The sequence below is a fragment of the Passer domesticus genome, chromosome 5, assembly GCF_036417665.1.
Source record: "Passer domesticus isolate bPasDom1 chromosome 5, bPasDom1.hap1, whole genome shotgun sequence".
NCBI classification, from domain to species: Eukaryota; Metazoa; Chordata; class Aves; order Passeriformes; family Passeridae; genus Passer; species Passer domesticus.
The window spans coordinates 46,923,634-46,947,815 of NC_087478.1; the positions used below are offsets into that span (position 1 = coordinate 46,923,634).

The window sequence follows — 24,182 nt, forward strand, 5'->3', positions numbered from 1 at the left end:
ATTATGTTTATGAAAACAGTGTAAGAAGTGATACAGAAGTGAACACATTTTATCATATCCTACTTCATAGATAAGAGAATATGGAAGAATCAGTTAAGGCAAAACATTAAAATGGTATTGCAGCCATGATGGTGTAAAGATCCTAGGGAAGCAAGGTTTGTGGTGAAAGGTAATATCTTGTATTAGATCAACTGATAGAACTAGAAAAAGCAAACAGCTATTGGGCTCAGGCTCTTTTTATCAGATCTGACAGAAAACAGCAATATTCAAGCTAGCTACAGGTTAGATGCAATTGCTCTTAGTTTAATCTAATTATATTAATCAATTGGACCACTTAAGAAAAAGAAAAAAAGGAGCACCTATGAAGTGGAGAGGGGTGTAAACAGCAGTGACTGGCAGGCTGCTGGTTTTCTCATGGACCTCTATGAAAAAGGGCTGTTTGTGCTGGTGACAAAGGAGAGGTCAGCAGGGAGGCTGTAACAGGCTAGGCAGGCAACATCTCCTTTAAATCCATAGCTTTAGTATCGAGGGATTATAAGTTTTAATGCCAAGCTTTAGCTTTTGGGAAGGTTTTGGTCTCCTTTGGGGTAAGGATTGAAGCGTTCACGTTGTTGCAGTCTGACAAATACTCTCCTCATGTCCTTTACTGGCTGACTGTATGTGCTTGTTGTAAGACAGCAATTATTTAGTTTCATTCACATGGTTTTGTGGGGGTATCTCCTGTGCTAGATGAAATGAAGAACTGTAGAGATTTGGAACAAATACATGCAAGAACAAAGAATTTTGGCAGATTTGCTATGGGAGGAAGGCCATTGATAATGCTGTCTGTGAGGCAGTACCGAGATATTTCATATTTGATGCTGTGGTGGTATCTGGTTCTGTTTCTTATGTTTGCATCTGTGGATTTGCTTCCTGTAATGAGTTGCAAAAGGGAGAGCCTGAAGGTTAGCAGGAGAGACATGGGGGAAAAAACACCCTTTCAGAGCCAGTAGTTTAAGAGATTATTTTATGAGTGGATTTTAGCATGGAGTATTATCATCAGCAGGAGCACGTGGTTGCAGGGGAGAATGCTACAGCAGGGACTAAAATAAAAAGCAGAAAAACAGATTGGCACAGAGCTAATGTGGTTAGAGACTTTGCCAATCCCTGTTAATTTTGGTAGCATTAGACGAACACCAAATAAGCCTCGATTCCTTGAAAAGTTATTTTCCAAAATTGCTGTTGTTGCTATCGTATCTTTATTGTAGTAAATTTGTATCTATTTTACGGAAGAGTGACCTTGGTGTATGAAGCAGATCGCTGGTGTTCCCCTCAGAGCAGGTGTAACAGTATCTGCAGGACTGGCTGAATCTCGCAGCTTTTTGTTGTGTTGTGAATGGCTGCTGATCTTATTGCACTGCTCTATAGAGCACGTTTGATGGTCTGTGCGTTCTCCTGTATGTGCTGGCTTTTGGGGTGCCATTTTTAAGGTCAGCTGTGGTGTCTAGGAAGGTGATTCCCATGGAATAGCAATCTTGGGATGGCAGGGAAGCTGCTCATTGAATTGGTGGTTGTGTTTGATGAGGGAATCCGAGGTTTTCTGAGCTGTCTGCATTTTTGATAGAAATGTCACCTGTGTTTCCTCTACAAGGCCTGGCTTGTGGTGTTTGTTTCTTGGTCTTGGATTGTGAAGAAAAACGGCATATTGGGGTTTTAAATACCTGCAGGAAGGTAATCTCTCTCTGCCCCCTACTTAGAGTTTGGCAAACAAAAGAAGATGATTAAACGCTCTCTGGAGAAGAAAGCTGGATGCTTGCTGCATGATGGAGCAGACACAAACATTTCAAATGGTTCAAAACCAAAAATACTGAATGCATTAAAAAAAAAAAATCCTTTGAGAACTGTTAAATACGAAGACCCCAGCTGTTGGTAAGTGTCTGACCACAGGATCATGGTCATGGTCTGTTTCTTGTAGCCGACTCCTAGGGTTTGTCTGTTCAGCAATCTCAAAGGCAGGATGCTGATCTGATCCAGTACTGCTACTTCTCAGATCTCTTCTCGAGAAAACGAGGGGTTTTCCTCTCTTTCCTTGCGAGCCCCAACTAGAAAGCACATAATTAGGCTTTTATTTACTTTCCTGAGTGGCAGGCCCGGGCCTGTGCGGCAGGGCCCCGAGCGCACCGGAGCAGCCTCGGGAGGGGAACAAACGCCGCGCTCGGGCTCGGTGTCACCGCAGCCAGAGCGGGGACTGCCGCGGGGGCAGGACGGCCCGCCCGGCCCCGCGCCGCAGGCAGGCAGCGCTCGGCTGCCAGAGCCTCCGAGCCCTCCTCCGCGCCCGGCCCCGCCGCCGAGCCCGCCCCGCCGCCGGCTCCTCCTCCGCCGCCGCTCCGCCAGCCGCCAGTCGGGCCCGAGACCCGCTCCCGGCTGCGGGGCCTGCGCTCAGCCCGGCGGAGGGCGGGCAGGGGAGAGCAGCAAGGAGGGGCGGCGGAGACCGAGCCCGCCGCGTCACATGAGCTGACAGGACCCGCTCCCGTTCCCGTTCCCTCCGCGCAACAAAGGCTCGGGAGCTCCTGTGCCCGCCGCGGGACGGGGCGGGGCGGGGCGGGACGGGGCTGCCATGGGACCCTGAGGGCCGCCGGCCCGCGCAGGTAAGCGGCGGCGGTGAGGGGCTCTGTGTGTGTGTGTGTGTGTGGGGAGGGACCCCGGCGTGTGCGGCGTTTGCTGGGGGTGTATTTGCTTCCCACATCCTCCCTCCCTCCGCCGCCTTCCCTCGTGTGAAGGGCGGGCGGGGGCTCGGGCAGCCCCTCGCGTGGGGCTCTGTCCGTCTCCTAAGTCTCCAGTTACTTCACATTATTTCATTTTTTACGGCAGTCAAACGGTTAAAACCGTGGGGGTTTGTGCGTTGCCACCCCCCTTCTTCCCCTCCCCTTACCCATCTCCCTCCCCTCCCCCCCTTATGGACCTCCACGTCGTGACCTTTCTGGCTGTTAAGGATAATATTAAGGTGCTCTTTATTTTTGTTAAAGCGCTGTCCTGCTTCCGAGCGGCCTTTCCCAAGGCAGATCGCTGCTGGGGCGGAGGGCAGCCCCCCGCCCCCGGGGCTTGCCCGCTGGGACGGTGGCTGGAAGTTGTTGACAGCGGCGGGCGCGCACGTGTGCCACACGCTGCCGGGGCCGCCGGGCTCCGGGGCTGGGAGCTCCCGCTGGGAGCCCGGGCAGCCGCGCCACCGGGGGAAAAACACCCCAGCAAGGCCGGCGGCTGGAGCCTCTGCTTGTTCGGGAAGCCTTCTACCCGGCTGGTGGGGCTTGAAGGGCTCCCGGGGCTACAGATGTCAGGCAGAGTTTGTGGGTGGGTGAAGGCGGTCCTGGGGATGTTTGCTGGGGGTGCAGGAGGGGCTTGCGGGGAGCTGGCACGGGGGATGGGAGTGAGGAGCTGTGGACAGCCTGGGCAGGGTTCTTGGCCCCTCTATTGTGTACGTGGTTCAGTGTGATGCTGCTGAAGGGAACAGTCTGAGGGATGGTGTGGGGGTTTTCTGTCTGGTTTTGATTGTTGTTTAAAATTTTTTGTTGTTGTTGATTTTTGTTGTTGTTGTTGTGGGTTTTGTTGTTGTTAGTTTTTAAAAAGAATTCTTTTTGGCTTGTGACCTAGTACGCTGTGATGTGAAAGTAATCTCTCCTGGGCATGGTTAGCATCTTCCTTCATATGCCAAGTGACCACCGGCTTGAGTTTTAATGGTGGCACCCCTAAATCCTGGCTCTGTCCAACTGGGAGTGTCCCCGGGAAGGAGTCTTCCTCGGTGTGGTTCTCTTGGCTTGTGTGGATGGAGAAGAAAAGGCAGTTCCCTTTCAAAGGGAGATGCTTGGCCAGCCTTTATAATTGTGTTAAATCTCTTCAAGTCAAAAGTAAGTAGAACTACGAAGGGAGGAGACCGAAGCCACCTGCTGCCCTCTGTGTGCCAGGTGCTGGTCAGGGCAGAAACAGTTTCTGGCAAAGCCACCTGTGTTTGAGTGATATTGCAGGACTGTGGTTCAAGCAGTAGGAAACTGTTGGCATGCCAGGGAATGTGCTGGGCAGTGAAGAAACCAAGGGTGTGTAGCACCTTCCAGTGCAGCTGATGTGTCCTGAGGTGTTTCACAGCTCCTCTGCTGCAGGGTTTGGAAAGAAATGGGGTGCATGAGCAAAGAAGTTGGGCAGATACTGCTGCTAGCCTTGACTGTTCAAAAACTGTGAATTAAGCCACATGTGCTGCCCCCGCCATTCCATTTTTAAGGAATTGGTGTCCTTCAGGGTGAACCAGACTTGCAGGTTTATCCCTATCTTCATGCAAACTTGGACTTGGACTTTATTTTTAACGGAAGCCAAACATCTTAAGCAGTGTGACTTTAAAGCAGCAAAATGATCCAAAACTGGGCAAAACTGTGAAAACAGAGAATACTAATTTTAATTGTGCATTTTTCCACAACTCCTTTTTTTCCCCAAGATTTGTCCCAGCTCTCCTCACTTTGTGGGTGTTTCTTGGTCATGGTGGAAAACAGAAGGTAACTTGTCAATAGCTGGCTCAGGTTGGGCTGCTGAGGTTTGAGAATGTGACTGGTTTAGACAGCTAACTGTGTCACAAGGGTCTGACCTGAGACCCTGAGAATTTGTTTCCTGTGGGTCATTAACTGCTGTGGAAGACCAAATGATTGTGGCTGACAACTTGTGTCTTCATGGAGTAGGAGAAAAGGTTGGCTTTTTCTCTAGCGTGGATGGGAGGTTTGAAGTGAAAGTTAGTTCATCTGTCCCTTCCCTTTAAAAGAATGTACAGCACATTTTTGAAACTGAGTCATCAGGTACAGTTTATTTCGAGTATTTTAAGCTGTTATGAATTAGATGCACTGTGGCCACATGCTTACTGGAAGCTGTCAGACACTCTTGCTCAGATTTGCCCTGGCTGGGCTCAAAAAGGTGATGAGGGGGTTTCCTTGCTGCACCTTTTTAGATCTGGGCAGAGTAGAAGTATCTTAAAAGGGGTGAAATATTTTGATGTCCTGTTCTCCAGACAAACTGGGAAGGGAGCATGCAAGGCTCTTGTCCACCAGCCAAGCGTGGATGTGCAGTCAGCCTCCCACTGATAAACCAGAGTTACTTTTTGACTCTTTCTGAGCTGTGCTTCTTGAGGGGTGTAGCACAGGATTGGGCATATGGTGTGTGGAGGGCAAATTCCCTCCAAAGTCACTTTGTCGTGGAAGTCATAACAAGGATGCACATATTCAGGAATGATTATTAGTGTCTGATGACCTGCCCAGGATTGTGTGATGACACTGAGTAATAGATAAAAGGGTTTATGTCCCATAAACTTGGTTCTAGCTTCAGGGTAAACTGCAAGGCTTTTGAAAATGTCTGAATTTGATGACTGTCTGCTAAATGCAAATAGGTGCAAGCATTAGTTGCTTGAAACAAGTCTTTAAAAATAAGAACAGACACAGATGCAGGCTATAGGTAGGAAAGTGAAAGAAGAGCTAATTGCTATTTTTCAGTGTATTTTTCAAGTCACGTTTAATCCTGCGTATATGATTCTGTGGGTGACCCAGCAGCTCCAGCAGTTTATTCATTTATTTAAAACGGCTTTGTAGTTCACCTTGAAAACCACTTCCTGCCATATGGTTATATTATTTCCCTATGCCACATTTTTTGCTAATTATCAAGACCATTTGCTTTAAAATAGGTGTTTTTAATTTCACAGCCTTGTCTGCCTCTCCTGCTTGATCCTGCCCTGGAGTCAAGAGGCCGTGTCTGTTCATTCTCCATGGCAACAGGCTGTGATTTACTTATTTCAATTTAATTAAAAAGCAGATATCAAATTCTAGGCATTTTATATGTTTCTTATATTAGAAAAATATCAGTGGATCAGTCTCCACAAAAGATCTACCAGTTTCAAAAGTAAAATTCTTGACCTAAGCCACTGGCTTCTTTCTCAGTCCACCCTTTTGGAAGAGTTTAGGAGAGGGGGGACTGCTGTAACCTGTCCTCAGGTGAAGGAATTTGTGTGCAGGCTAGAAATGAAGGCCTAAGTCCTAAATTAGGTTTTCTAGCTCTGTGGCTGTACAAATACTAATTTGTGTTAGTCAGGGATAAGGAATCATGGGCAATGACAAGGAGTTGCTGGCTAAAGATTAGGGTCAAGAAAGGACCTTGGGGGTGGATGGGGGAGCATGGTGAATTTACTGACCTACAGGTGTTAGGTTGGGTAGAAAATGGATGGAGTGCAAGCAGTGTAATTAACTGCCGAAATTAACACTCCTTTTTGCCTTCAATATCAGCACACCAATTCTTAATAGGATTATTTTCCCTTGAAGGGCCTGTTGAGATGACTCAGCCTTTGGAGTACCTGCATGCCAGTGGTGGTTGCTTCCTAGGAGAAGCTGTACCTGCTGAATTGTATAACTAGACTGAGGTGCTATTTCTGAGCTCTGATAATGTGTGGAAGAAGACAAGTTGGCTGTGCATTTTTATGAAGCCTTAAGGAGCAGTTATCATCAGAAGAGTGCCTGCACAAAACTGCACCTTTGGATTTTTTTTCCCCCTCTAGTGTTGCTACTCCCAGTGCTTTTTCACAGTCACGTCTGGCAGCTATAACAACTGACACTGGTTCTTGCTGCTCCTAGCCCTGCCAAAGCCCGTGAGGCTGTGTCAGATAACACTGGACTCTCTCCTGGCTTGCTTATCTGTATTGATTAAAATTATGTCCAGAGCTTCTAGCTGCAGATTCCTGGTGACCAACGGGGAAGAGAGCCTCTTTGAGTCCTGAGGTGAGCAGTTAAGCAATGTTTACTAGTAAAGCGAGCATGTTTGGTCTGTGAGCGGTGTATCTGAAATCTCACAATGCTGTTCCTAACAATAACAGAATAAACCCAAGCAAAACCTCAAAGCAAGCCTTTGTTTGGTACTGTGTTTAAGCAGATGCATTCAAAGAATTTATATCCAACTGGCAACATTCTTAATCCTTTATTACTAGTTTTACTAGAGTACAGTCATGATCTGTATTCTTTAAGAGTGCATCTGTTCCTCTTGCTTATCCAGCTTTGAAGTAGACCTTGCTGATATTAATTTCTGTATAGCCTGTAACCTCATCTATAAAATGAAGGGAATACTTCATACAGGCAGCTGTGAAGTTACATTTATTGTCTGTAAATTGCTTCTAGTAATTGAGCAGAGGAGGTGGAGAGAAATAAAGACAGTGGAGTTAATATGGGCTTGTTTTTTTTTTTTAATAAAAGAAAAGCATAATTTTTGTTCATCTGATGATGTAGAAGCTAATGGGAAAAGAAAAATTCACCCCGAAACTAACTGTTAAGTTTGTAATAAAACAGACATTTCTTTAACATAGTGATGAAGGCAGCCATCTTGTTTGATAATAACAAAGTCCAATTTAGAAATGGGGAAAATTATTATTAGAAATCCTGCAGTTCCTCTTGTATTTCTGTCTAGTTTGGGTCTGCTCAGTTTTAATATTGTTTTTCATCGGCATGGCTGCCTTCGTAAATGCTAGTGGTGTGGGCACCAGGTAAAACTACATAAATAGGAAAAACTACCTGTTTTAAGAGTATTAGCAAACACATCAGCAGGCTTTTCAGTTAGGCCACTTGTTTTGTGCTGACCAGTATCCTTGTTGGGTGAAACTGCAGTTTCATGTGCATTAGGGTGGATTTTCTTGCTGTGGCTGGCCCAAGCTAACCACTTGCTCCTCCTAAGAGGGGTGATCGTGCCTTGCTCCTGGCTCTGTGGCTGTATTCCTTGCCTTGTGGATACAGCTTGTTCAGCTTTTGGAAAGCTGACTTGCCCAAAACCATAAAAAGTGAATAGTTTTCTCCTGGGACAGAGAGCTGAACCTGTTCACCAGGTTCAGGCTCGTATCAGAGCTGCCGCTAAGGAGGGGCAAGATTTGTTTTGCCAGCAGTGAAAGGTAAGGAATGAAAGAAAGGTGAAAAAGGGTCCCCCCTTTTTTGGCAGCAGGGACCTATTAGCCTGGTTCAGTTGTAATGTGAAGCCTCACCCTCAGCTTTCATTTTCAGATCCCTCCCTTCCCCCTGCACCTCTTCTGTCCCTCAGATATACTCATGTGCCTCCAGATGCTGACTTCATTCCCAAGCAGTATTTTCAAAAGAGGAAAAAAAGGGAAAATGTTGAGTTTCACTGTCTCTACAATTGGAGACAAACTGTAGTTCCTGAGAGCCATTGCTGGGAGCCTAAGAATTATTATTATTATTATTAGGCTCATGTATTTTTATTAACAGGCTCAAAAAATAGTAGCTGTAATCATTCTTTATGAGAGGGCAAAAGGAAACTGCCTGGTGGGATAGCTGTAGGCCAAGTTTGTAAAAGAGCTTCTTCCCCAAACCTGGTGATGGCAGCTATTTGGACTGAGACCCAGGAGCTGGTGGGACCAGGTGCTCTGGGGTAAATGGCAAGGAGGGAAAAAATCTGGAGAATTTCCTGCATGCCATGGTGAGCCAGGCCTGAAGCTGGGTACCGTGGCACCAGGAGGAACTTTCTCCTTCTCTGAACTGTGGCTTGCAGTTGTTCCAGGTGCTACTGCCTAACTAATTTTCAGACACTAGCAGGAATTGGGAAGGCCTTGCGGGACATTGCTGTGGTAGAATAGTGCTGTCTTGCTCCAGGGATGTGATGAAGCCTGGGATGAGGTGAAGCTCAGGCTCTGTGGGACCTGGCCAAGGCAAACTTTGCATCTGCTGACTGGCAGGGGTGGTGTTTCTGCCTTGGCTTTGTCACTGACACTTTGGTGTATCTGCTTTAGCCTGTGCTGGCTGCAGGGAGGATGTGTGTCCAACGAGACACGTGCCCAGGCATCTGCTTAGCAGGGGCACAGTGCAGGTTGGAGTGGGCATTTGGGGATGAGATGGGCCATCTGTTGGCCTACAGCAATTGCCCTATGGCTAAAGGAGCAGAAGCAGTGCCTGTCTGGTGAATTTTGTACAGCATGAAGGTGGAGATGATGTCAGTGAGGAGCAGTGTGCAGAGGCAGCAGGATGCAGTGAGCCTGTGCATGTGTGGACTGACCCAGCAGCTTTACTTGGCAGGAGGGGCAGGTTGCAGTTGGTGTGGTACACAAATTAGGAATGTTTGTGCAGCCATTTTCAAGTCAGGAAAGTCATAGGGAGGGATGAGAGAATTCGCTCCAGCTTTGAGGGTTAGAGATTTGTTTCATGCTGTACTGTAGTTGGGTTGGGTTTTTGAAGCATTTAAACCTAAATTCTTCTCCTTGGTAGCCGAAGACATGGCAAAAGAAAGGTTATTGTAGGGTTGTGTTGCGTTGAATGGTAAGATTATACACTGGGTGGCTGTTACAGTGGTTTTGTGTTCCAAGGATGGAGTGAATAAAGGAAAGAATCAGTGCATTGATATTAAATAATGATGCCACTGGATATGGTGAGTACAAAGTGTCTTTGTTTTCAAGGCTATGTTTGGGTTTTTTTAAAAATTGACACATTTATAAGCCACCTGCAATATTTTTTTTAAAGACACATTTGTAAGAGAGGGAGCAATATAGAAAATGCTGGAAGTAATCTCATTGAGAGATATGGTTTTTTTCATTCCTTTGCACATGCATGCAGCCTCTGGGGAAGATGTTAGTGAAGGAGCTTGGATAATCGGGGTCTTCTCTGGAGCTGCCATTGTTCTGATTGGTGTAGTGGGTATTAGCTGGGGAATGTGTACAGATGCACAGGCTGATGGGCTGTCTGGGGTTTCATCTCTGCAGTCTCCCTTTTTTTCACTCCTCCTGGATAGAGATATGTATCCTGGCAGATTTGTCTTCCACCTACCTCTCTTTCTCTTCTCATGTAAATACTTGCCGATATTTTTTAAATTGTTGTTCTTCTGGCAAATCTTCTACTGTGCTTGTAATGGGTGACTTTTCTCCTCATGATGATGGGTGTTCCTGTAAGCCAGTCTCTTCCTGGATTTCCTGGATCATTTTGCTGAATTTTTATGCAATCTGCCTTGTCTGGGGGCATCTTATCTGCTCTTGTGATGGTTGCTCTAATAAAGATCCAGGTACTGTAGCTGACTCCAGCAATGCTCCAGCTGCCCTTTGGAGTGAAGGAATGCAGTTAAAAAGCAGCCTTTTTGGGATCCTGTTTGTCCTCAGACCCGAAATGCTGAGAGCACGTTAGAGTTCCTGTGTAGTACTGTAGTAATTAAATAGTACTGGAGGGAGAGGGAGTAGCAGAGCATGTGATGGTCATTTCAGATAGATTAACAAAGAGGGGCTATTACAGTGCCAGCAGAAGGCATCCTAATCTGGAGGTTCCTAGCCAGCAAATATTTTAAAAAGTTATTCCAGAGAGTGAGAGGGAAGCCTGAGAGGTCTGTGCTATAATTAATTGCCCAGATACCACTGGAGGAGCAGTTTGAAGAAGGGAACTCTTATGGGAGCTGGGTATGGTGTAGAGGGGGAAATGGGAATTTCCTGACTTTTCTTTGCAAAGATCAAGCATAGAAGAAATTTTAGACAAAACAGGTGTAAAGAAGGACTAAAATTAATAGGTTATTACTTTTTTGTTGTTGTTGTTGTTTTTTGGGGTTTTTTTTTGTTTGCACTGCATGCTCCTGGCTAGTGTTACTTGAACATCAATTGAAGCAGTACAGAGCATGCTTGAGAACTGGAGACATTAAGCAGAAAGAGAGTGAATCTGATTAGCTTTGCTTTTCGAGCATTAAGCAGAAAGACGGGCTGAAATGTGATTGCAAACAGATAATAGCAGCAGGCTCCTGAGGCACCACCACAACCCAGCATATGGGGTGATGGATCTAGCCATGCCATAGAACTGTTTCTTGTAATAGAAGCTGCTTGTTTTTATGTTGTGGTTGCTGTTGTACTTTCTAATTATCCTATTCATCGCTGTCTGCCATTTTGAGCCTGGCCACGTGGGATGGCTCAGCCCCCTGGAATGTGTGCCCTGTGGAGCACTTCTGCCTTGAATAGTAACAGGAGCTCTGGTAGCCAAAGGGTGAGAGGGAAGAGGTGCCAAGGCTCGAGCCCTAGCTATTTCCCCCTTATTTCCAAGAATAAGGGAAGTAACAGCTGCTGCTTTTGCCATGATGGAAAAGATGAGTGCTGATGTTGTGTGTAGATCTCCTAACTTCCCTCTGAATGTCCAAGTATTGGGGCTTGTTGGGAGAAGGTTTCTAGTGACCTGAAAAAATGGGCATCTATCAGTTCTACTTATAATTAATAAATAGAAGCTGGCCTCGCTACACCAGTTGTTTTTTGGCACAGTAGCTGAGATCCTGGAGCCACTTCCAGTCTGAGGCCTCTCTTCCACACAAAGCAAATGCAGCAGAGAAAACAGGCAGAGGCTGGGCTGGTGCAGGCTGGAATTGGAGCTGCTGACAGAGCATCCAACACCCGTGCCTGCTGCTTGGGGTGTTTCTGTCTTGTGGTGATCCTTTCCCCAAAACTGACGGCTTTCCATTCTTTCCACCAAAGGCTTTCATTGATGGGAAGTCTAAGAAACCATTTCCAAAATTGGTGTGGATTGGGGAAATGTAGATGGAATGGGAAGAGCAGACCTCTCCTTAAAATGTCTGAACACAGCACAGGAGCAAGAAGCTCACATGTGTGTATAAATACATATGTGTGTGTATGTATGTATTTTAAGGCTAGGAGGGGTGGGTCAAACTAGTGTTTCTATGACCTTTTCTCAGCCAAGGCTTGCCTTTCCTGCGTGCTGTCTCTCCTTGCCTGTCAGGGGACTTCCACTTCCTTCCTGCTGACCTGCAGGGCTGCAGGCAGCTTCCCTACCCTTGTGGCAGCTCCCAGCTCTGGCTCTGAGCCCAGGCTAATAATCCTGACATATTTTACTGCCTTGTGCTCTGCTCTGTGCCTTGCTGTAGGGGAGACAGTGTGTGAGGTAGTGGTTTGCATGACTTAAAGCATTGCACTGGCCCTGGGGAAACCCAGACCTCGTAATAAGCACCGGCTGAGCCTCTGGTAGAGCCTGGCTTTGCTCAGCAAGGCCCCTTGCTTCCCTACTTGCAGGTGACCACCTAGCACAGATGTCATCCAAACACACCTTCCAGTTGTCTCTGGCTGTCCGGATGATTGCCAGCGCTGTGGGGTTTGGGTGGAAGTAGGAGGTGTTGATAGCCAGGAAAGGAAAAATTCATCAGGTACCAGGGAAGGGTAATGAACATCTCCTCTCACCACTCTCCCCACGCATCAAAGCACTCTTAAAAAAAATAGAGCACTCATCTTTGACCCCCATTAATGACTGGCTTGGTCTGTGTAAGGGTTTTATGAGTCTGTTGATGCTCCCACAGAGTTTAATTATTTAGAGCGTGAGGTGGAGGTTTGTGCTTTCACTGCTGATGGTGCAGGGTTCAGGCCCTCCTGGCGGGCAGGGGGTTGGTTACAAAGGCAGGCTGGCTGGGAATGCAGCTGCTGGCTCTGAGGAGCCTAAGGGAGGCACGAGCTGCAGCTGTGTGGTCCTTGTGTAGGCTGGGCAAAGCAGCGTATCCTTCTCATTGTGTGAGTTCCAAGTGACCTGGCATGTGGAATTCAAGGTCCGTGTCCTTGTCATCAGGGCACTTTATGGTCTGGACCTGAGATAGCTTAAGTGACTACCTGAAGCTGTTGGGTGGACATACTTGTGGCAGATCCTGCTTGATGCTGAGCCCCCCAGTCAGTGCTAGAGGCTTTAGGGGCTGGTGTGACACTTTGGCAGCAATATCTGATTTATCAGCCCGGGGCTACAGGCCTTTGCTGTTCACTGTAGTAGCAAGCCTTTGCCTGACTCTTTTCTGTGACCAGCACCTCTTGTTCCCCCCGGATTCTGCTCTACACTCTAGCAACCACTTTTCCTATTGTAAAATCCCATCTCCAACCTGCTGCTTCCTTCCCTTTGCAGTACATCAGCTTGTTCTTGCTTTTTCTGCTTTTCCTCACCCAGCACTTCCCTGCTGGTAATCCTCCTGAGACTTGGGAACATATAACAGATATAAAGAACAACCAAGGAACAGCAGGGTGTCCAAAGACCTTTGTGCAGCTTGTGTTCCCAAACAGGCAGCTGGTCAGCTAGACCAGGAGTGTTTTCCTGATGTCCTGCTGACCATTCAGCCAGGTTTCCACTTCTAGTGGGAACATACCAGTTTCCAGGTTCAAGTGAATGGGATGTGGGCTAGTCTGATGTGTGGGCTGGTCTGATGTGTCGGCTGGCCAGCTGGAAGGGTCAGATGCTCACCTTCTGTCTGCTTCTGGAATGGGTTAATTCCTTTAGAATTGTGCCACCTCTTATGTTTGTGGGTCCTTAGGGCTTGCAGTTCTCATCAGCGCTGAAATGAAACAACAGCGACTGTTTGTTGCAAGACTGTGAGTGGAGGCTTATTTCAGAGCAAAAGTGATTAGTATTGTTGGATCTGGGTTTGGCTGATAGCCAAATAAATTTATGGGCAGACTGGGAAGCCTTAGTTGATGTGGAAGGTTCACATGACATTGCTCGTACCATGCAATATCAATATTGATATACTGAAAATGCCTGTAATGGCAGACACCAAGCCAGTGGGTCACCTGGTGCTGCTGCTGAAGGCTGAGATCACTGTGTGTGCTGGGGCTCACTGCTGTGCTCTGCTGCCCTTTCTTACCCCCTGAGCCCAGGGACACTTGAACCTGCTTCCCACATGTGCTCTCCCTCTGTCTCCTCGTTCGTGCTTGATCTCCTGTTTTCTGCTGTAGCAAGGGCCTGTGTAGGCTCTTGGTTGTATGCCAATGGGCTTTTCATGCTATCCTATTTACCCTGGTTTATCTCTTCCCACTCCTTTCCCTATTCCTATTTCATTTCCTTTGGTATGGGACTAATGTTCCAGGTTGTGTTGAGAGACTGGGTTGAGCTGAAATGACAGAAAGAGGGTGGAAGGGAAAAAGGGGCTTTTGCTGGTAGATGTGAGTTTCTGTCATCAACTCAGTCTTCAATCTGCTGATTATTGTGGATCTAGCTAAATCAGCTGGATCTGCTAGACAAATGTGAGGTGCTCTGTGTCCTGTATCCATATTCTACTCTGTTTTTCTGTTTTTCTTTTTTTTCCCCCTGAAAATTAATAGGATTCTACCCATTGATGATCAAACCAACGCCTGGCGTTTTGGAATGGATCAGATGCATCAATCAAATGTTACCACATTGCACCCAAAGAGAGGAATGCCATCCAGCTGGGGGTAGGGTCTATTTTTTCTTTGTCCCCATCAATGTCTAGAGTTACTGCAAACCTTTCTGGGTTTTTAAATGTGAGAACTTTTAATAGAAAGTACTAGATTAAAAATTAATTGCTTCATTGTGTGAACATTTGACTGGGTTTTTTTCTTTTTTGTTGGTATGGAGCAAAGTTGTGCCTCTTTATATTCAAAATGTTATTAATAGTCTTGAGGCTTTGCAGGCTTTGGTAAAGAAAACATTTCAGTAACTACTTCAGATATTTTGGGAGGGAAATTTCATGTTTTAAATGAAAAATAAATCTATTCTGATTACTAAGAGAGATGAAAATAATTTAATTTTTTTTTCAGAAATGTCAAAGTTCAGGTTATTTGTCCTAGTTCTTGAAATTAATATAAAACAGACTAATACCACTGCATAAACTGTTCCCCTTGCAACAAGGGAGAGGAGGGAATATGTCAGTAGGAAGCTGTGTCTCTCTGTGTACTGCCTGTGGTCACGTGGCTCCTGTGGCAGCAGGTACTGCCTGAGACCTGGAATGAAACAAAAGCTTGGTGGGAATGTGAATCTGGAGCCTTGCATGGGTGTAAAGCACAGGTTGCACTCCAAGAAACAAACTGAAGCGGCGTTTTGGCTCCCTTCCAGTTGGTAGAGCATGGCTCCCCATTGTTTTCTCACTGGTGTGCCACTTGGCTGTTCCAGCAGAGAGGCTGCAGAAACAGAATGTTTACCTGGCTGTCTCAAGTGGGATGGGCTTTGCAGGTCAGGCGTGAGGAGACGTGTGTGTTGGGATTTGTGTCTGGAAGTAATGCTGCTCCAGTGTTGCTCACTTGAAAACTGAAGCTTCTTATGCTTCACATCAATTTCCTGTTCTTGTTAAAATTGTTTTTGCTTTAAAAATGAAGGGTCTTAAAGCTGAGGGGTTTGACAGAGTGTGCTGCAGAGTGATTCTTTTCTCCTCTGTAAGTTTCCTGAATGAATGATTTTGAAGTAGTATTTCCCTTCAGAGCCTGCCTCTGTTAAGTCTTTAGACTGTTACAGCAACAATGAAACTACTAGTGCAATGTTAATAATTTGTGAATAATTTATGTGTGTTCCTCATTTTGGACCTTTGTCAGTCATTTCAGCCTTGAGAGGCTGGAAGAGAAAAGTATGTATAAGTTTTGCTGCTGTTCCCTCTGCATGTGTTCTCAAGGTAGGCAGAGGATTTGGGTCTTCAGAGCGTGTCTGTCTGGAACCTTTTAGCAATGCTGAATTCACAGAAGTAATACCAGAAAATAGCATAATGGTGTTTCATTTCAGTCATCTCTGCATAGGGTTGTTCTGCTTTTGTTGGACAAGTGTGGCTCAGATGTTTGTGAGCTTTCCTCAGTTGCAGGAGGTGAGTGGAAGGCGAATTTTTTTATGTGTTCCTCCTGTGGGATGAGCCCCAGCCAGGGTTTTGCTGCATGTCCATAATCAACCCCAAATGCATCTGTGCTGCTGAAGCTGCATGTAGCTTTCTTCAGAACTGGGCTTCATGTCCTTTATTCTCTCCCTTACTCTCTTCTTAAGGGAGGGAGATGGTCAGCTAGTTTGTGTGTTTCCTGAGTAGGTCTTGCTTGAAGGGAGAAGCAGAAGACTGAACCAAATGAAAAGGGGTCCTCAGAAACAAGGCTGATGAGAGGATGTCAGCAGAGAACTCAGCTGTTTAAATACAAAGTGTTGCTGAATTCTGTTCTGGAGTTTACTGTTGCAGGTTTGTGCTTGGCATTAGCCTTTACCTGAGCACCTTCCAGCTTGGCTACAGACCAGCCAAGTACTTCTTCAACCAAGTACATCAACCACTACTTCTTCAAATCTTGTTGGAAGCATGGCAGTGTGTTTCAGGGAGCTTTGGAGGGCCAGTGGTGTAGAATGCATGGACTAGTTGAGGTATTTCAGCAAGCCTGTGTTCTTGCAGGCAGGTACTGAACAGTTTGAGTCAGATTAGTCCACTTAAGTGGTATTTAGTAGGCAAGTAAGTAGTTTGCAGGAAGTTGGAGAGTTTGCTCCCATTTGTTACTTGTGGTCCAAAATGGTTGATTCACCTCATGCAGTGGGAGATCCACAGGTTTTGTACTGCTGGGGGATGGATGGATGGATGGATGGATGGATAGATGGATGGATGGATGGATGGATGGATGGATGGATGGATGGATGGAACTGTCGAGGAGAAAGCAATGTTCTGCAAGGAATCTGTATGTTAAGCTTCAAATAGGTTTCTAGAATTGTTTTTGGGGGAAAACTGATTTTTTTCCCCCCAGTTTCTTCAAAACTGGATTACATTGTTTCAAATGTAGTTTTTGACTGTGCTGGCTTGGAAGAAAGTTTGGCTCAAAAATTACTCTGTGTGCAGAAGGATCTGCAGAAAGATGAATGGATAAGAAGAAACTTGGTCTTATTGTTTTATGTGCACTCACTAAAATAACTTTTCATCTGAGAGTCAGTTTTTCACTATACTTTGTACCTTTGTATTTCAAACATATTCTTTTCCTGGATTGTCTGTTCTGTTAAATCTTCCTAAGAACTTGTATGTAAAGCTTAAAGAAAACAGGATGCAACTGACTTAAGATTTCTTGATCTTAAAATTTAATACTTAAATTGAATAACTAAGTGGGTTGGCTGCTGTGGGATGCTTATAGTTCACGAAGAAGCTATGATGCCTTGTTGGACTTCAGATGCCTCAGTTGCAGCAGTGAGAATTTTTTTTCCTTTTTCTCTTTTTTGGACTGATAAGCCCAGAGCCTTATTCCTGGCTCTGCACTTGTGTGCTTCATCTAGTGTACATATGCATTTGGGACAAAAGACTGCAAAGCAGCACTGGTTTGCTCTGCAAAACAGAGGGAATTGGGAAGCTGAGTTGAAAGATTTTCTTTCCTCTTTTTCCTTTTTTTTTTTGGCCCCCTCTCCCTCCTCTTTACAAGAAGTTACTTTAAATAGGGAGCTGTTCAGCAGGTTGCAACTAGAATTCTATAATAAGATCTCTGCTCGCTCTCCCTACTTTTTCACATGCAAAGTTGTGGCTGTAATTATATGACAGCTGCCCTCTTGGCTGACATGCAGCAGATTGAACTGGGGATCTCCAGAGCTGAAAGTGTGAGCTGCTACTCTCTGAGCTAAAGCTCTGTAGCTGGAGGCTGTAATGATCTATATCCTTCATGACTGAGTGTAGAAGGGAGCTGCAAAAGGCACTTGCTGAGTTATGGTGCATACAGGGTACTTACTGTGTACATGGTCGCCTCCCAGGTGTATTGCAAGCTTTTTCTGAGTGGTTTGTGATAATTGTACAAACTGTTGTCAACTCATGGGTGCTTTAAAATGACGATCTGTTTTGAAGCCTTTCTACCTTAAAAATCTTTACTAGCCTGTTAGTCAGGCACAGACATTTGTTGGTGTATGTGTAAGTTGTGCTGAGCTTGAGGTGCCCTGATGTTACTGAAGTCCTTCAAATCTAATGCAATATAAGTAATTGTTGCCAGTATTGAATGCAGTATGAAAAACTCTACACTGCCAATGGTTTTCAGACGGGTTTGCCTTTGTGCTTTGCCATTACAATAGGTTTTTCTCAGATGGCACCATGGGAGCTTTGTAAAAGTGAAGGAAGGAGAAACTGGAATTCTTGGAATCTCTCCTGTTTCCTCAGGACAAGGAAAATCTGAGCAGTGCCAAAGTTTGTTAGGCTGAGGAAAAATGAGGAGAAGCAGAACCATATGGAGCTTCATGAGTGGTGTCAGCCCTTGGTAGCTTCTACAACCAGTGTTGTGGGACAGGGGAAGTGTGTTACAAGTTAAGACATCAATGTTGAACTTTGTGAAACATTAATTTTTGAACCCTTAGCACCTTTTACCCACATCCCCAAACAAACAAACAAATAAACAAAAAAAACCCTAAAAAACCCTCAAAAACCATAACAACAACAACAAACCCCCAAACCAAATAGGAGATAGGCATCTGCTAGCTTTAAATATGGCAAAGTAAGCATTCCTGTTGATCTGCACAGTTTAAAACCAAGTTGATCTTTTTGCATTAAAAAAAAATAGAAAAAAGGAAATATGTAAGGGGTGCAATGAAATGTTAAATAAATTATTAACTGAGACAATCTTTCAGACCTCAAACAAACTAACTTAAGTTAGTTTCTGACACACTGAACTGGCACTTACTTGATACTGCATATATTATCAACAGGGGCATTGTCTGCTGTAAATTAAGATAATCTCCATTTATGTTAGTCCATATCCTATTACACAGGTCTGACCATACTCACTCACAGTTTAGTAAACACCCTCCATCCTAGTTGCATCCTCCACTGCCTTTCTTTGCATTACTTCATGCAGACAGAGTTAATAGAAAGATGCCTGTAGCATGGCCTGAGAAATTCTCATTTCCTCACCTCTCATTCCTGTCCTGTGCCACCATCACCCCATTGGTCTTGGGGTGCAGCCATTGGCAGGACTGTGCTGTAGCATACGTTAGTTACCTGCTGTGGGTTAGAAGCCCCAGTCCTCCAAATATGTGATATGATCAGGCTACAGTGATGTAGTCCATGGTGCTGCCTTGCAAGCAGCAGTATCAGCAGAACTGGGGAGGAGATGCTTTGCAGGAGGGCCAGAGGAAATTTCTAAAGTTTGTATTACTTCTGAGGCATCTTACAAGACTTTCCATATCAGGCAATCTCACCAGTCTTAGGGCTTGATTGCCTGTTGCCTGTCCCATTGCTCCTTACAGAGAGGTGGGATGAGGATTCTTCCACTTCCCATGGGAGCCTGTTCACAACCTAATAGACTTTTCTGTCAGGAAACATTTCTTAGTTGGGCTTTAATCATGGGTGTCAGACTGCTGGTCCCTAGGATGACCTTAGCCTATGTCAATACCAGTTCCTTCCTTGCCTGTGCTGCCTTAAGCCTTCTTCTCCTCCTCCTCTGGCATTTATTGTAGGCCTGTTTCAACTGTAGGCAGCTGTACCTTGGCTCAGACTCCACTGTCCTTAGTGCTGCTGTTGGAGGCTGTTGCAGAAGTGAGATCAAGGGCCTGACTTGTGATCTGAGATGGACTCGTCGTTTGAGTCCATTTTCAGGAATCCAGGCTGCTGGCAAGTAAGGAAATAGACACTGAAGCATCATTTGTGTGTCTCTCTACCTTGGATAGAGCCAAGTCCAAGGAATCTGTTACAGCACAGCTATCCCATGACCTACTTGTGTTGCTGTCAAATCTAAAAGTGTGAGTAAGACTCCAGTGTTTTCCTGCAATCAGTTTAAAGCAGGGCTTTTGGTTTCTTTTACATGACAGAGTTTGTGCTGCCTCTGTTGAAGCAGCAAGGAAGAGCAACCCAGCCAAGCTGTTCATCTGCGAGGCTGTGGAAATACCAGCCATGAGGCTCAGCAGTGTAGACTCTGTATGCTGTGCTGTATCCAGTTTGGCAGTTGTGAGTGAAGAGTGTGCCTTGCTAGCTCCTCAAGGAGTGGCTCTTCCCGGGCTGGTGGCAGTCAGGCCAGGTTGTGGTGGCTGTGAGCAGATGGACAGGTTTCCTGGGGAGAGCAGCGTGCACCCACTGTCACAGCCCTGGTATGTGCTGTAGTATAGAGGCACTAGAAGACTTCACAGCACCTGGCTGTTGTTTTGCCCATGTGGACTTCATGAAAACATTTGATACTTTTCAGGTCTCTTCTCTTTGTCACTGAACCTCCTCACTTTCTTGCATTCCCTTTCCAAGGGGGGATGAGTAGAGCATGTTTCAGTGCTACAGAGGCAAATGTATCTTCAACTTGCATCGTATCATTATGAAATTGACACCATTTTCTAATTGGTTTCTAGTATAGTCAGTACTCCTATCTGCTTCCATAATTTTGGTAGACCTTGTTATGTGATGTCTTTTTAAAGAATGGATGTAATTACTCCAGAAGCAGGGGATGTATGAACTGTTTGGACAATGACCCATTAAACTGTTCACAAGCAAAATGGTTGTGACACCAGAGATGTGAAGTTGCTTTCTTAGTGTTTCTCCTGATCTCCTCCTGTGTACCCAACATGGGCCCTCTAGGTCCTCATCCTGCCTCTGTGTTCTCCAGTTCACATCCTGGCTCCCTTCTGCTCCTCACCGCTCTGCAAGTGAGTTATTTCTCTGGTATCCCCACACAGTTCTTACTCCTCACCAGCTGTGGGTTCCTATCCTCCTTGATCCTCAGAAGTCTTTGTCCACCTTTCCAAATGGTGCTTTGCCGTCGTTGGTTCTTCTGCAAGCTCTGCCTTTCCTGACTGTACTGCTTACTACACAAGGGAGAGCTTTTTGCTTTTCTCCATTCCCATGGGAGAAGTAAAACTTCTGTCTTGTCTAGAGGTGCATAAAACATGGCCACACTGTCACCAGATTTTTAGTTTGTGTCCTCTTTGACTCAGCTCATCTCTTCCCTGTTAAACCACACATGAAGTATCCCTCTTCCCTTTGTTTTCATGGGGTTTGGATGCAGTGTCTTGCTCCCCTGGCTCTGTGTCATGCCTGTTGAATCCGAGGGTGTCGTTTTAAAAGGGCTGTTTTCAGCAGTTCCTGCTGCTGCTTCTCAGCTACCTGTTCAGCTGTGCCAGTGCAGCTGAATGTGCTGCTGCACATTGAACTGGATCAGGGAATTGATCTGGATTAAAGTAGCCAAGGTGAAGAGGAAAGCTGCTTAACCCAATGATTTGCTCAAAGAAATACTTGAAAAACTACAGTTTAAGAGCACTTTGACTTGATAGCCCTTTGACTAACAACCCCCTGGTATAGAAATCCCTTGTTTAAATGTAGAGTTGCTGCCTCCGCCCTTCCAACCCTCCTCCCGAGCTATTAAACACCAGCAGCCACCTGCTTCAGGCTTAGAGCAGCTGCTGCAGGTTAAGATGTGCTGTGCAGCCGCTCCAGGATGCACGGGACACGATGCTGTTTGGAAGGAATGAGGACCCCCTGGAGTAAAAATGGGCATGTGTCAACGTGTGCAAAATCGTCCTTTCATGGAACATCACAGACTGAGACAAAGCTTTGTGCTTTTTTATCATGATTGCTGGTCTGGTTTCACCCTGAGCCTTATTAATATCCCAGGATGTTGCTGTGTCACTAAGTGTGGGAAATACAGCATACCTTGATGCTGGCTCGAAATGTTGAAAATGCTTTCCCCTGCCCTTCTCTGTGGGACACATTTAACCTGCCCCCATCCCTCCCGAGCTGCTAGAGAGGAGCCCTGTCTGGTGGCTCTGCTCCTGCTCTTCCCCTTGGCTTTCTCTTACCCTTCCCTGCCTGATCCGTTCATGTGCTCCCAACTTCATGCTGTCCAGGGTTTAATTTTTGTTTAAGATCTTCGTTCCTTTAATGACAGCGGGAACCGAAGGCTGTTCTCTGTGGGGGCTGTGGTGCGCGGCTGCGCTTGAGGTAATGAGACTTGATGAAAACCTCTTGTTACTGTGGCAAGATTTCTTCCTTCTCTGTGTTTAAGAAGAAGGGGAGGGGGAGGAGGAAAAGAAAAAGTGACAGACCCTGCTGGGTATGTTAATATATTTTTAATGGCTTCCATGTGGCTAGCTGAAGACTTATTTGTCCAGCCTGCGAGAAGAGGGTGGCAGCACGTTATTCTTGTGCACCTTTGAGCTTAGCTGGGAGTTGAAATGGGAGAGAGGGAGGATTGAGTGAAAATTTCACAGAAATCCTGTTGATAAAAATGAAATCTGCTAGAGATGGAGGGGATTGGCAGGGAGAGAAAGATTGGATCCCAGATACTTCCTCCCCTCCCCCTCCCCAAATCTTCCTTTTTTTCTGGAATATTCCACTGTCTGCAATCATCAAGAGAGCTACTGTCTCAGACTATGGTATTTCTACCAGTGGTGAGGGGCGAGATTTTTCTGAAATAATTGCTGTATTTCTGCAGAGAAATATTTTTGAGAAACAAAAGGGTTTACACTATGGTGGCAAGCTGGGGAAGGGAGTGGGCTGGCGGGGATGCAGGGCGGGTGCTGGGCATTTTCCCCTTCCAGCCTTAATATGCCAGTGAAGCTGCAGGCAGGACGAGTCTGGTGGTCCGAGCCAGCTGCCTGGGGCAGTGAGGGGTATTGCTGCTTGCCTGTTCCAAAGGCATGCAGGGCACTGCTGGGATTGAGGGGCAGTCAGGCTGGGGCAGCTGTGGGTTCTGGGGGTCAGGAGCCAGCTGCCTGGGGCAGTAGGTCAGAGCAGAGATGTGCTTGATGGAGCTGTGAGGAGAGCGAGAGCCACTGATGAAACATTAATGCTGCATAGCCCTGGTGAGAGGGGGAGAGAGCACACAGCGATGAACCCTGGCACTTGGTGTGTGCTGATTAGATGGAACTGCCAGGAGAGAATGGCGCCTGTGACACATGGGCAGATTGGCTGGAAGGGTTTTGGTAAGGTCAGCTACAGTGGATTGAGTCCACACCCTGGTGTAGGAGGGTTGGGGGAGCAGTGACATTTCTCTCTGTCCTTGTATTCTCATTCTTACAAAATCCCCATCAAGGGTGATGTAACCCTGGGGCAGGAAGGACTGAAAATCAGGTAGACAGCAAACTAGGGTTTTCCCCGCTGCCAGCAACTTGTTCCTCAAGAAACAGCTGCTGTGCCAGCTCTGTATCTCCCCTGTATTCAGTGACAAGCTCATCTCTCAATGTCCACTTACATTGGACGAGATTTGTCCACCCAGTGTTGCACCCAGGTGGCTTGGTGGCCCTTCTCCAAGTAAAGAAGCCACAATATATGTGAGGCATCTCTTGTCAAAGCCATAAAGGCACGCTAGCATCTCTTGAGGCAGGTGCATGGCTGGGGTCACTGCTGGGAAGATGTCAGGAAGCAATTTTTTTGAGTCACTGCCCAGTCCTGGAGTAGCGTTTGTGAATTGGCAACAGCCCTTGCCTGGCTTCTTGTTTCTGCGTGGCTGGAAAACGTCCCACAGCAGACATGCCTCTTCTTGGTGGCAACTTCTCTGGGTGTTCCCGAGGCAGCACCCCTACAGGGTCAAAGTTGTATTTTTGGGGGAAAATTAAGAATTTGATATCTGTTTAATTTTGGAGCCAAGAAATAGTGCTAGACTGGCAACTCTTGGGATATCCTTTGTAGCCTGCCCCTGCCAACGTACCAGATTGCTGACTCCCAGCCAAACTGGCCCCTCTGATTTTTAAGTCTCACAAAAACAGTTTGTGGGAGATTTCTCTGAGGATACTGTAAGTTTCTTTGTGTAGCAGAAGACTGGAAGCACATATGGTGAGTTACTGATTGTTGTCTGAAAGGACAACAACTTATTAGTCTGCCCTGACCCAATTGCTTGGCTAATCTGACCATACCCTTATTTAGATTGAAATTAACTTTCAGCTGGTTTCGTAAAAATAGGTTTAGTAGTGAAGAAGGCAAATCAGGGATAGATTTGCATTCTGTATAAATCCATACGGGTGTTTTATGTCATTTTAGCCATCCACTTAAAGTATTTCAGCTTGCCTCTCCTGTGTGCCCCTCTGCAGGCAAGACCTAGTTTTTGATGAGTGTCCGCTGCTTTCTTAACCCACTTTTCCAGCTGGGCTGAAGTTGTTGATGGTATCATCACTTACCCAGGAGCATGAGTGAATGCAAATTGGCACAAAATAAAAACCAGGGACCGACCAGGCTCCCAGCCCTGTAAATTCTGGGTTGTTGAAGTCCTACTTTGCTTGAGTAGCCAACAATAACAGTCGGCTAATGTACTGATATATTATTATTTTTACTCAAACCTCTTCCACTGAGAGTATGCTTATAAAAAAAGTGGAAGGATTTTGTTTCTGTCCTTGAATGTGCTTTCTAGTGTTATATCTAGATTAGTTTTACAGATGACCTAAAGGGAATGTTTGTTCTAAACTAGGCTTGTACCAGTTGCTCTCCCCCATGCACCCCATCACAATGGATTTAAAAAATGGTACTGTCATCAAGCCTGATATATCTAAGGCTGCAATAAAGAGTAATGTGTGCTCTGTGTTTTA

The 24,182-nt window shown here is 45.9% G+C and overlaps 1 protein-coding gene across 5 annotated transcripts in view; it reads left to right on the forward strand.

Moving 5' to 3' along the window:
• Positions 1-2,364: 2,364 nt before the first annotated feature.
• Positions 2,365-24,182, forward strand: part of TCF20 (transcription factor 20) — a 129,689-nt gene continuing 107,871 nt past the window's right edge. For 2 of the 5 annotated variants that reach the window (XM_064420017.1, XM_064420026.1), the window contains exons 1-2: positions 2,366-2,627; positions 14,081-14,191. The gene's annotated coding sequence lies outside the window, so the exon portion shown is untranslated. Of the gene's footprint in view, positions 2,628-6,317; positions 6,771-14,080; positions 14,192-24,182 lie in introns of those variants that run through there. The other 3 variants (XM_064420025.1, XM_064420018.1, XM_064420022.1) reach the window with 3 other exon arrangements.